The sequence below is a fragment of the Schistocerca piceifrons genome, chromosome 4, assembly GCF_021461385.2.
Source record: "Schistocerca piceifrons isolate TAMUIC-IGC-003096 chromosome 4, iqSchPice1.1, whole genome shotgun sequence".
Classification (NCBI taxonomy): domain Eukaryota; kingdom Metazoa; phylum Arthropoda; class Insecta; order Orthoptera; family Acrididae; genus Schistocerca; species Schistocerca piceifrons.
Genome location: NC_060141.1, coordinates 290,083,235 through 290,096,807, shown reverse-complemented (window position 1 = coordinate 290,096,807; position 13,573 = coordinate 290,083,235).

Genomic DNA, 13,573 nt, shown 5'->3' with positions numbered 1-13,573 from the left:
GTTGGACCAGCGTTCGTGCTGGACGTGCAGACCGCGTGAGACGACGCTTCATCCAGTCCCAAACATGCTCAATGGGGGACAGATCCGGAGATCTTGCTGGCCAGGGTAGTTGACTTACACCTTCTAGAGCACGTTGGGTGGCACGGGATACATGCGGACGTGCATTGTCCTGTTGGAACAGCAAGTTCCCTTGCCGGTCTAGGAATGGTAGAACGATGGGTTCGATGACGGTTTGGATGTACCGTGCACTATTCAGTGTCCCCTCGACGATCACCAGTGGTGTACGGCCAGTGTAGGAGATCGCTCCCCACACCATGATGCCGGGTGTTAGCCCTGTGTGCCTCGGTCGTATGCAGTCCTGATTGTGGCGCTCACCTGCACGGCGCCAAACACGCATACGACCATCATTGGCACCAAGGCAGAAGCGACTCTCATCGATGAAGACGACACGTCTCCATTCGTCCCTCCATTCACGCCTGTCGCGACACCACTGGAGGCGGGCTGCACGATTTTGGGGCGTGAGCGGAAGACGGCCTAACAGTTTGCGCGAGCGTAGCCCAGCTTCATGGAGACGGTTGCGAATGGTCCTCGCCGATACCCCAGGAGCAACAGTGTCCCTAATTTGCTGGGAAGTGGCGGTGCGGTCCCCTACGGCACTGCGTAGGATCCTACGGTCTTGGCGTGCATCCGTGCGTCACTGCGGTCCGGTCCCAGGTCGACGGGCACGTGCACCTTCCGCCGACCACTGGCGACAACATGGATGTACTGTGGAGACCTCACGCCCCACGTGTTGAGCAATTCGGCGGTACGTCCACCCAGCCTCCTGCATGCCCACTATACGCCCTCGCCCAAAGTCCTTCAACTGCACATACGGTTCACGTCCACGCTGTCGCGGCATGCTACCAGTGTTAAAGACTGCGATGGAGCTCCGTATGCCACGGCAAACTGGCTGACACTGACGGCGGCGGTGCACAAATGCTGCGCAGCTAGCGCCATTCGACGGCCAACACCGCGGTTCCTGGTGTGTCCGCTGTGCCGTGCGTGTGCTCATTGCTTGTACAGCCCTCTCGCAGCGTCCGGAGCAAGTATGGTGGGTCTGACACACCGGTGTCAATGTGTTCTTTTTTCCATTTCCAGGAGTGTAGCAGGATTCCCTTACATAGCAGACGTGCCAGCACATCCGTTCAAACCGAGCGGGATGGCGCAGTGGTAAGACACTGAACTCGCATTCGGGAGGACGATGGTTCAATCCCGCGTCCGGCCATCCTGATTTAGGTTTTCCGTGATTTCCCTAAATCACTCCAGGCAAATGCCGGGATGGTTCTTCTGAAAGGGCACGGCCGACTTCCTTCCCATCTTTCCCAAATCCGATGAGACCGATGACCTCGCTGTCTGGTCTCCTTCCCCAAAAACAACCAACCAACCAACATCCGTTCATACCCCAGGATCAACTAGCGCAACATAAATCAATGACACATTTCAGATAATATTTTAAAACAACATACTTAATTTTTTTTGTTTAGTACAAGTCGTAATTAGTTAACAGGTTAGGCTCTGTTGTTGAAGCCACGCAAATGAGGTAGGAAGTTATGGTCTGCAATTCTACTTTGCCATTTAACACGCGTCGTGACGAGGAAAAGGAAGAATCCAGCTAATTAATTGAAAGTCGATACTTGGGTCCAGTATTTGACGATGCGTTCAAAATCAAAACATAAAGGTGAGAGTCAGGTTTACACTCGCAAGCAGCAGACGTAGAACACGAGCATAAGGTGAACATTAAATAAACTGCTCCTTGTTCAGTCATTTACACACCGACGAAACAAATAATCTTCGCCGAATTACTGTAGACGACGGAATGCCCAGTTTCTTGCAAATAACTCAAAATAATGGTCAAAACGCCTTACTTTAAGTCCGACGACATCCGTAGGATACGAGTTTCTATGGAAAACCTGGCCTCATCTCTTTGATCCGTCTGCAACCAAGACAGTAACATTGGTTGCTATCACGGCCACAACGATGTATCACACCTGACACGAGTCACGCCAAACATCAACAAAACGGCGTGGCCTCCTGTACGCTCCCAGACGTCCGCACTTAAGAGTTCCTCCTCCAGGCCGACGTTCGCTCGCTGCCTGCCGTGTTTGCGGGAAGCACCTGATGAAAACGCCGAGGTACGACGTCGAAATGTTGTGTTAGAAAAACGCAGACCACTGGCAGTACGCCCGATTCTAAGAGGTGAATTTTAGCGATAATTTGTGGTGCAATAGGCAATATCGATAGAATTCAGGCACGTACACTCAGGATAGACACCAGAAGAAACATTACATAAAGGGCACAATAATGAACGATTTCAAGAGTTATTTCACACAGAAAAAGCAAGATACACTGCCGGTATTAAGGATAACTGGTGCAGATTTCGTACTAGAGTAGAAGCAACCGAAACAGAAATCATATAAAAAGAAAAAAAGCGGTGTACAGCAGACCTTCCAACAGAGAGCAGTTGTAAGTGGTAAGCAGAAAGCACACGTGAGCACCATCAACAAAATTATTACTGACAGTCTAGAGACCGGTCCTCGACTGTCGACTAACATTTACCACTGGATATCAATACAAACAGTGATACAGTCACCGGCATGGCATCGAATACAGAGAGAGGATGTCTTGTGAGAGTGTGAGCTGCTACATTAAGTCAGTCCTGACACGAGTCGTGATTGCCAATGTAGGCGTGAATGTCGGCATGGTTTCGAGAGAGGTTGGTCAGCATTCCGAAGCGATCGCATACGTGCTCACGCCTGTTAGCTGTGATCACTTCTGTCTCCAGTGACAGTTGTCGGTTACATCTGACACGCAGACCACACACAGATGTTTTCCCAAAGAGACGCGTCTAAAACAGTTGCTGTGAAATAGCGATTTGTCGTATGCCTACGAGTAGTAAAACGGACAGCTCGACAGGAGACTTTTGTCTCGTTCTATGAATTCGATGAGGTACACTGTTGGTGGTTCGCCTGCTGATTCCCCCGACCGTGGGTGACAAGGAAGCTCTGAGTGGTGCAGAGCACTGAACTCGATAATGTTGCTCAGGAAACTGAGTGGAATTGTCTAAGAACAGAAGTGAATATATTTCCTGGAAGTACACCTGGCAGTCTTTCCTGTTTACAGTTTTCCATCTATAACTGACAAACTCTTCATTCTCTAAGTCTGCTGAGTGTCCTACATTGGCTGAAGTTAGCGAAACTTAATAAGTCCGGACCCTACGCATCAGCCGGCCGGAGTGGCCGAGCGGTTAAAGGCGCTACAGTCCGGAACCACACGACTGCTACGGTTGCAGGTTCGAATCCTGCCTCGTGCATGGATGTGTGTGATGTCCTTAGGTCAGTTAGGTTTAATTAGTTCTAAGTTCTAGGGGACTTATGACCACAGCAGTTGAGTCCCATAGTTCTCAGAGCCATTTGAACCATTTTTTTGAACCGGACCCTACGGACGAGCGTCATCCGCTCAGTGCTGGCACTATCCTTCTCTTCACTAAGGTAAGATCATATTTACACTGTGTGCTTTGCCCAAGCCGCCTTCTGGAAGGTTCGATGATGATGCACTGGCAGTGATTGGTCAAGCGGTCTGCGCCTGATGTTCACAATATTTCGTTCTTCTGGAATATCCTCTCCATGTTACCCTGCAAGCTACACGGAGCTGGTTATGCAGTCCGCTATTGGTAGTCAGAAAGGCGGCGGAGCTAGTGTACGTTATCGCGTTCAAATGTTGTTTCATCGCTTCCTACCTCCGGCCCAGAATTGTTCTCTAAGCGATATTAATGAAGTGGTTGGAGTATTTAGATATTCGCAATAGATTTTCGAAAACGGTCAGAGAAACTCCAGGAGAAGTTTGAATTAAATAGCATCTCACGGGTTAAAAAAGTGTCTTAAGGATATCTCATCTTTTCCCAGATAATATGGCTTTAACGCCATATCTGAACAAGGAAACAACGTTCTCACCATTTGTGGGGGCTTCAAAATTTTTGGTGTAACAGGGATTGGAGCACCACTCCTTATTCCTAAGACTCGTTCTTTACCAGACAGGGACGTTTTCTTAAAATGATTCTAGTATATTTATTTAGATTAATGCTGGTCGTGTTCTGGCTCCTTATTTGAATAGTATCGTGTCTCATTGGCGTGCGAAGCATGTGGGTTCGATTTCCGGTACCGCACGAATTTATTTTTTCCTGGTAGGACGACTGGAACGGGATGCATACTGTCTTGTGACGCCAACTGAAAAGTTGATGAATTTAAAAGGAGCGGCTGTACGGCGTGGGAAGCTGACAACGGCTGGAAGAGCTGGTTACTGACACCAATCCCTCCATATCGCTTACCATAATGGCTGAGAAAGGCATGGTCGCCGGTCAGCGTAGCTTTTTCAGGTGGGTTTCGTCGCGTATTAGCCGGTAAAGCGATCCTGATCAGAGTGTCAGATCTACAACTCCACAGTCCACGTTATGAAGTGTGGCGGAGGGTACTTCTGGCACCACTGCCTGTTCTCCCCTTTGCAATTCCGTTGGAGAGTGACGTTGTCGTACTCTTTCGGAGTATCAATAGTAAACCTCTTCGTGATGCTCACTGCCTGTCTTTTAGTGTCTGCCAAATGATTTAATAAGCGCGCCGAGTAAACAGTCCTGTGACGAAATGGGCTGCTTTTCATACAAGGGTCGGGGGAGAGAAGAAGGTAAGTCAATTTTATTAAAGTTGAGGAAAAGCGATTTTAATGTCTGAAGTGTTACTTTGTAAATATATAAGTACATAAAATAATTTTTAATTCATAAATTAAATATCTTGGATGCATCTAATGTGTTATTGGCATCCGATGTGCTCCCAGAATGAATTAATTTTCCAAAATGCAGTCACACGACATGACAAAAAATTAGGTAATTCAAGCGAAACGGACGCAATATCTCCATAACAATAACGAATAAAAGAATTTCTTGTTATGATAATAGTCCGAGAGTAACCAAACTATGCTTATTTAGGTGAGAGGCGCTGACTGAAAATCCTCACAGCACTTTCTTCCTTTTCTTGTGTCTTGGTACCGCATCGGTGTAGGGTCTGGATGGTTATTAATCGATTTGGCATGGTAAGTTCAACGGGCGGCCGGATTACATTCCTGTAGCCACCCTGTTACTCCACCTATCTGCATGTGGTCATGAAAGTGAGCGAAAGCTTTCTAATTGTTTGACCCTCGTGTAACTGACGCGAGACTTGGGTACCATCCTTGTGTTCAGCTTGTGGGATGTTGGAAACTGCCTAAAAATCACATCTAGGCTGGCCGGCACAAAGTCTCGCGCCGTTGATCAACCAGATGGATTCGACCAACACTCGATCCGGAGACGACGCACTACCCCGCTCTGGAAGTGACGCTTTAAAACGCGTGATTATGTGGGTAGATGATGCCAAAACTTCATCAATCTTCCCAAATAGTTGTATATTAGACTGTAAACAGGAAAGAGATCTAGAATAAATAACGGAATTGCGTTAGTGGGATTTCGGCGAACAAATGATAAATGAAAAGCTATTGTGCGTTAGAAATATAAGGAATTCTGAAGTTAAACATACTGTTATAAGCAGATATGAGCTGTTCAAACAGCCCACTCGTTGGTTGACATTCCCATAGGGTCCTTGTGACAGAAGTTTGCATTGTTATTTATTATTAATTCCTGTAACTCCTTATGCGGAGCATAGGACTACAACAAAAATCGCCATCTTGTCCTGTCTTCTGTTAGTATTTTCACTTAGTACCATCCTATTTCCTGCTGTTGTGCTTCTGCTTCAGCTCATCGTCTCCATGTCTCCGCCGTCCCTGTGGGATCCAATAAAGTGCTTCCTTCTCTACATGTGCATTAGGTCTCTTGAGCGTATGTCCTAACCATCGACACTTCCTGCTTCTTATTTCTAGTTCACTTGGTTTCTGGTTGATTCTTTCCCAGGGATGACATTTGGCCACCGTACCCCCAGGGTGTTCCCCAGACATCTGTCGCTGAACGTCTACAGATTGTGGATTAGCTGCTTTATCACTTTCCGTGTTTCACCTAGATGTAGAAGCACTGAGTTTACATTAGTTTCAAATATCCGCAGTGTGGTCCTCAGTGTAACGTCCTTTGATCATCAGACAGAGCGGAGAGTTGTAAAACAGTCTTCGTTGCACCAACATATGGTGTAATCATGATTCCAAGGTAGCAAGACTTATCCATCCTTTCGATTACTTGACTCCCAAGCTTAGGCTCTGCGGTGTTGTTTTCATTTTCCCGAATGTATTTTCTCTCTTTGGGCATTCATTTTCAAACCTACATCCTTCGCCGCAGTTTACACAGCTTCTAATTTGTCTTTCATATCGTTGAGACTGTGGAATAGGAGGCAAAGGTCATCTGCAAGATCTAGGTCTTGTAGATTTTGCTGATTCCATTCCTCCATTTTATTCCTCTCATTTAATCCATTGCTTGCCTCATTACAAGATTCAGTGCTATGTTAAACAGCATCGGTGAGAGCATGCAGCCTTGCTTAACCTCTGTTTTCTCTGCTATTCGGTCTGAAAGAAGACCTTGATGTTGAACCTGGCACGTGTAGTTTTCATACACGCTCCTGACAAGAGCAGTTTTTTTCTTGGAAATTCCAAAAGTTTTCAGTGAGCTCCATATTTTTGTTCCGTTTATTCTGTCGTATGCCTCTTAGAAGTCACATAAAGCATGCAAAGCGACGATTGGTTTTCATATGAATGTTCAGCTATTATTTTAAAGGTGTTTATCTGGTAAATGCAAGAACCACCTTTCCTGAATCCTGCTTGTTCTCTTCTTGTTTCTTTGTCTGGATACGCTTTTATCCTATTTAGGGTTATTCGCGAGAGGATCTTCCTTGGGACTGACAGAAATGTGATGCCTCTCCAGTTACTCAAGCCGATAGGTCTCCTTGCTAGGGGAGCTTCATGAACATGTCTCTGTTCCAATCATTTCGTACTTTTTCATTCCTCCATATGTCTGTCAGGAGTGCATGTAAAATTTCCGCTGTTATAGAGAGATTTACTTTGAGTAACTCTGAAGTGATGTTCCCAGGCCCGGAGCTTTCCCATTTTTTTATTTGTTGGGCTACTTCAGCGATTTCTTCTTCTGATGGTGGTTCTACATTAATCGACATATCTTGTGAGAGTCCTTTCCCTCCACATTCAGCTGAGTTACAGAGTAATCCGTAGTTTCACGGTTCAGAAGGTTCTCAAAATGTTATTTCCACTTCTGTATTTGGCCTTCTCGATTTGTAAGTAATTTTTCTTGCTTGTCATTGATTGGTTTCTACCTCCAAATTTCTTATATGACAGTTGCTTGTGGTATTATGTAGGGTTTGCTATTCCTTCTGTTAGCTGCTGCCTCCGCCACAGCTGCGAGATGAATGGTGAAGGTTCCCTTACCTTTTCTGAAACTCCTCTTCACCACTCTATTTAATGTTCAGAGTTCCTGTCGGATGTGTTCTTTTACTGCCCTTGTCAGTGCGCAGTTTAGCCGGAGTTTAACCTTTCTTCTCTGCTCTATTGCATCCCAAGTATGGTCAGAAATCCATTATTGTCTGCCGTGGCCCTTTGTTCAAAGAATTTCTCCAGGAGTCTGTGCATAGGTCGTTTTCACTGTATCCCACTGACCTTCAATGTTGTTCTCTTCGATTCCTCTGCTAAGCACTTCAAAACGGTTTCACAGTTGGGTCGTTTACTCGTTTCTGATTTTTGTATTGTTCAACAAGTTAAACCTGATCCTCTTCTGCCCTCAATTTCTCTTGCGTGCAGTTGTTTTTAGACGGAATCTTGCTAGCGTAAGGTGGTGGTCGCTACAGACACCTGCTCTGCTTTTATTCCTCACGTTTAGGAATGATCTTCGCCAGGTCCTGCTAATAGCAAAATGGTCTACCTGGTACTCTGTTCTGCCGTCTGGTGAAACCCACGACTCTTTATGACACTCTTTACGGATGTAAATGGAACCTCCAGTGACCAGGTTAAACATACTGCACAAGTCTGTAAGTCTATTGTCATTTCGGATGCCCAACCCAAGCTGCCCGACAATATGTCTATCCGATGGTTGTCTGTCCCAATTTTTGCGTTAAAAACACCAATCAGCAGGCGGATACCTCTTTTTGGATTTTTTGTAGCGTCTCTGGAGTTTGCTGTAAAACTTGTCTTTCACTTCATCCTCAGACATTCCTGTTGGTGCGTAACATCGTACAATGGTTACTGGTCTTACCCTCCTGCAAAGCGAGTTACTATGAATCTCTCTGTAATTGGGTGCCACTCTATCGAAGACTGCTTTGCTCTCCGGTCTAGTATTAGTACAGTTTCTTCACTGTGGGTTTCATCCTTTCTTCCAGAGTAAACGATAATATGCCCTTCCTTTATCTTTCTTTCTCACAATCCAGTAATTCCCTTTTCGCTTTATCCAAAAATTTCTAATCTGTATCGTTCCATTTCTTGCACCACTTCCGTTTGTTTTCCTGTGTGCCACTTTGTTCTCATGTTCCAAAACCCTATTCATGTCACCTTTTTCACTGATAAAGTTGTCACCTTTAAATCCGTCCCATTATTGGTATTCACTGTTGCAGTTTATGTGATATGCTGACTTCAGCTTCACGTGTTATCGGCCCATAGACCTATCTGTATGGGAAGGCTGCCCTTTGACAGGGGTCGAGCTCACAGGAGTTTTCTGTCGGGGTTCTCTTCCTTAGCCTTTGACGGTCCTCTCTCTCTCCCCGGTGCCCACCACATCTGGTGAGCGTTGCCCTATAGGCCACAGGGGTTGATATTTCATCATACTGTGGTTTGATTGAGATGATGTTAATAGTCCGCATTTTGAAATGACATTTTACAGCATACTTTGAGTCCAGTTGTGGTTTCTAATCTAACACCAATTCTTTCTTAGCACTAACCACAGCGAAAGGGAATGCAACACCATTTCCTTGAAAATCTTAAGTGTTTCCATCAGTGCCTTTGCGTTCCACGCGCCAGCACTTTTATCTTTCTCTGACTAGGAATATCCATGCTCAGGGAATATAATTTTAATCTTCTTCAGACCACTCGTTTGATAGAGAGTGACATAATGAATGAAGCATAAGATGGTGAAAATCTTAGTTTGAACATCAGTAGTGTCACGAAATATACAGAGCTCTTCAGTATCCTCATCCTAGTCATGAGTGATTAAGTGAAAAATGAGTGACATTACTTCTTATACACCCTTTTTTGCAATGCTTTCAGGATAAGCATAAAAGAATGATCCACCTGTTGCAAGAACATGGACATTGATGAAATATATTAAAAGTTACAGCTCAAAGCAAACGTCCTTGGTTGCTGCATTTGGCAGAGATCCTTTTTGCGAAGTGGATGCAGATAACCAACTTCTTTTTGTTTTTCGTTGCCTCCACCTTACTTGTGGGAGAGACAGCATTAGAATTCTGTTCGCTGTGCCCTCTCGTCACCACTGACTTGCTTGCTTCTTTCCCCGGAAAAACTGACTTACGTGGTTCATCCCCCGTAAAGCAAAACTTTTAATGCTGATGTTTTTGGATTTGCTACTGCAACCTCTTTGGTTTCGATATTTTTTGAGGAACTAGTACGGACCAAAAAAGGAAAACACACATGTGCACTAAATATGGACTGTAAAATGCAGACCTTTACAGTCATGGCTACTTGTTCATCTTCTCTACTGTGAAACACACCTCTTCCACTGTAAATTTGCCTATAGCCCTTATGGTGTACATTTTAGATCCCATATTGACCAGATATTTTTTTTCTTGTTTTGGCCCGTACTACCTCCTCCAAAAACATGAAAACTAAGGAGCTCTAGTAGAAGAGAAGTTTTCCACATTATCGAAAATGAAGAAGGGCTACTAGCTCTTAAGGTACGCATTTCTTGTTTTGGTCCACACTACCATCTCTAAAAGTTGCCTACGCTACAGTCTTAGCAACAACAGTGCCGGTACATGTATTCAACTGTCAGCGATATCAAAATGGCTTGCTTATAGCTTTCGAGTCGGTGGTTTCCTGACAAGAGTCTCTTAGCCAAAGTTCATGCATTCAGCCTTCTTCATCATTCCTGAAAGTTTGTAACTTCACCACGGAATCACCCTGTACAGTGTATCAACAAGATTCATCTGACTTCAGAACACTATATGGAGAAGGAAACCTGCAGTAAATTTTAACTTCACGTAGTACTACCCGATTTTACAAAGATGTAGCTTTTACGCGGATGCATATATAACATTGTGGTACTTTTTACACTTGCGCTTGGAATCAAAGTTTTCACTTACCTTTCAGTACGCCGTCTGCCTGGTGCACAACAAACATCCAGACGATAAACAAACTCTTTTTGATACTTTTGTGACAGTTCTTCAGTTGCCTCACTCACTGGAGCCACTAGGCAACGTCGTAGCTACACAAAGTTGTTGAAAATTAGGCACTTAGACGATTTCTTACAGAAAACCGCACAAGAAAATAATCACGTGCTGACAAATTAGACGACCTTTCAGGGTGATACTAAAGAGCGACATCAATAGGACCGCTTCTTTGAGGCAACTTGTTTTTAAGAAATACGTTTATACGAAGTTGGTACTACAGTGGAGCCGCGGCTTGTTGAAAAATGAGATGATACCCTACTGGCAACGCATGAACCAGCAACGTACAACTATGACTCATTTGAACTTTTACAAATTTGGAAATTTATGGTAAGGTGTTATGGGACCAAACTGCTGAGGTCATCGGTCCGTAAGCTTACACACTATTTAACCTAACTTAAACTAACTTACGCTAAGGACGACGCACACACCCATGCCCGAGGGACGACTCGAACCCCCGACGGGGAGAGACGCGCGGACCGTGACTAGACGCCTCACACCGCGCGGCTTGAAATTTAGTTTAGGTACATAAGGAAAAATACGCCCCAAATATCTAGCAGAATAAAACAGGGGCTACATCTTAACGTATACATCCAAACTAAAAGTTTACCTTGAGGCCAGTTTTAGGTTTCCAGTTCATTTTGTTGCTGGGAGGACTCGTAATTGTACAGATTGTTTGCTGGTTCATTAATTATCCAACGTGCGTAGAGTCAAGATGGTGGTAACGCAACGCCAAAGCGCTATTTGTGCTCAGTTTTCCGACAAATGCACTGCAGCTTCAACTATAGGGCTTGATTTTGTGGAGACTACGGCACTTCACTTCATACAGCGGAAAGACCGTACTGCTCTCACAGTGTACCATTGGCTCCGAGGTCACCTGATCGCTTTCTCGTTGGGTCCTAGAAGATCTTGAAAGTAATTTTGAAAAGTACCCCAAGATGGTATATGCGTTCTTGCAAAAGTATACCCCATTAAAATGATACTTTTGAAAATAAAAACTTTGCGGTTCTACACGTAAATTAAAATTGACACCAAGTTTCTGCACTTATTCGTGTAGAAGACGAGTCTTTCTAAAACGCACTGCGTGCCAGCTGATTACTCTGCGTTGTTCAGTTACTTATTTTTACGTCGTCCTTACTGCCGCAATGTCCAGCAGTCTAACTGAAAGTAAAATAACCTGTACAAGTGAGTCGAAGACTGTGAATGCCTTTGGAAGATACTGTCAGCAATTTTTTTGTAATTTTCCATACATATTCTTTAAGAGGGTGGCTCTGTGGCCCAATGGTAAAGTTACAGGCTACAGTTCTCAAAATAAACACTTACGCCATTTGATTTCTTTGTCTTTCAGTACAATTCTTAAGTTCTAACAAAGAAGATAAAAGAAACGAAAGCCAGGTCAAAAAGCCAAATAAGCTGAGCGAATGTAAAGGTCCTAACGGGAGGTAAGGTGGTCCAACAAACAAAATTTTGAAATAAAAAGGCAAAAAAAGAAAAATAATCCTATTCCTCCAGCTGGATTCCTGGCCATTACTAGGATTTTATCTCTTACTTCTCTGTGGTTTGGAATCTACAGAAATCCTTGCTGAGTGGCGTAGTGGTTAGCACAATGGACTCGCATTCTGAAGGAAGACGGTTCATATCCTCTTCCTGCCATTCAGATTTAGGTTTTCCTTTATTTCCTTAAATCGCTTAAGGCAAATGCTGGGACGATTCCTTTGAAAAGGACACGATCATCTACTTTCCCATTCTTCCCTAAGAAGAGCTTGTGCACAGTCTTTCATCGCCTCATTCTCGATAGGATGCCTACAACTGTTACCATCGTTATACCTTAGCAAAAGATCTTACGAGAATCCGAGGAAATTCTGGTCCTACGTAAAATCGATAATTGGGCCGGGGCTTCTATCCAGTCACTCGTTGCCCACTCTGGTGTGGCAGTAGAAAGCTGAAGTTTTCAACATCACGTTTAAGGAATCGTTAAAACCCCTTATGGAGGACATACTGTAGTAATACTCCACCCTGGCGTACAGAAACAACTGACAAAGTTGAAAACAAATAAGTCACCAGGTCTGGATGGAATCGTATTCGGCTTTACATACTCTACGGCACTGGAACCATATATTTCTTGCGAAGCTCTCGGCCTCCGCAAAGTCCGAAGCAATTGAAAAATTATGCGTGTGACTCCTGAATATAAGAAAGGTAATAAAACGGACTCGCAAAATTACAGGTCAATGTTGTGAACATCGGTTTTCTGCAGAATTCCTGAACATATTCTCAGTTCGAATGTAATAAATTCGCTTGAGAAGGAAATCATTCTGCCCCAATTCAGCGAAGCACAGTTCGTTTGAAACTCAGCTTGCCTTTATCTCACATGATATCCCACGCTCTAGGTATGAGGGGCAACAGGGAGAGTCCATGTTCCTGGATTTCCTTAAAGCGTTTGACACGGTGCCCAACAGCAGACTGTTAACGAAGGTTCCAATTAACGGAATAGATTTTCAGATATGAGAGTTGCTCAAAGAATTCTTAAATAACAGGACACAGTACGTTGTCCTCAACGTGCGAATGTACACCAGACACAAGGATATCGTGAGTAGTGACCCAGGGAAGAGTGACAGGACCGCTGCAATTCTCTTTATACAGGGTGATTATAATTAAAGTTAAACTTTCAAAACGCTGTAGAAACAACACCACTGGTCAGAATGACATCAAATTGTAGTGGAATGTTATCGGAGAAGGGGGAAAACATATGCCAGAAGAAACAAGTAATGTAAAAATTGATCAATAGATGGCCCTCTATGTTTCAGAATATACTCGTATAAATGAAAACACCTGTCATGAGAACGACCGATTGAATTTGATAAAACCGAGCTGGGTACGCGGCTTTTCCTCCTTTCGCGTCTGCGACGTTCGCCATGACTTTCTCAATGTAAGATCGCGCTCGGCTTGTAAAGCTGCATTACAAGAATGATGACTGGATACATGTCGCTCTGCTCAAGTTGCGGACACTGAAGGGTTTGAAAAAAGTCGTTGGTCCTGTGACTGCCGTGGGTCTGGAGAAAATGATTCGGAAATTCGAAAAGAGAGTTCTTTTGGTGTGCAACCTGGTAGAGGGAGGAAATGAATTGATTCGACGTCAGTTGGCGCAGTGGACATAACAATGCAGGAGGAGACGAGTG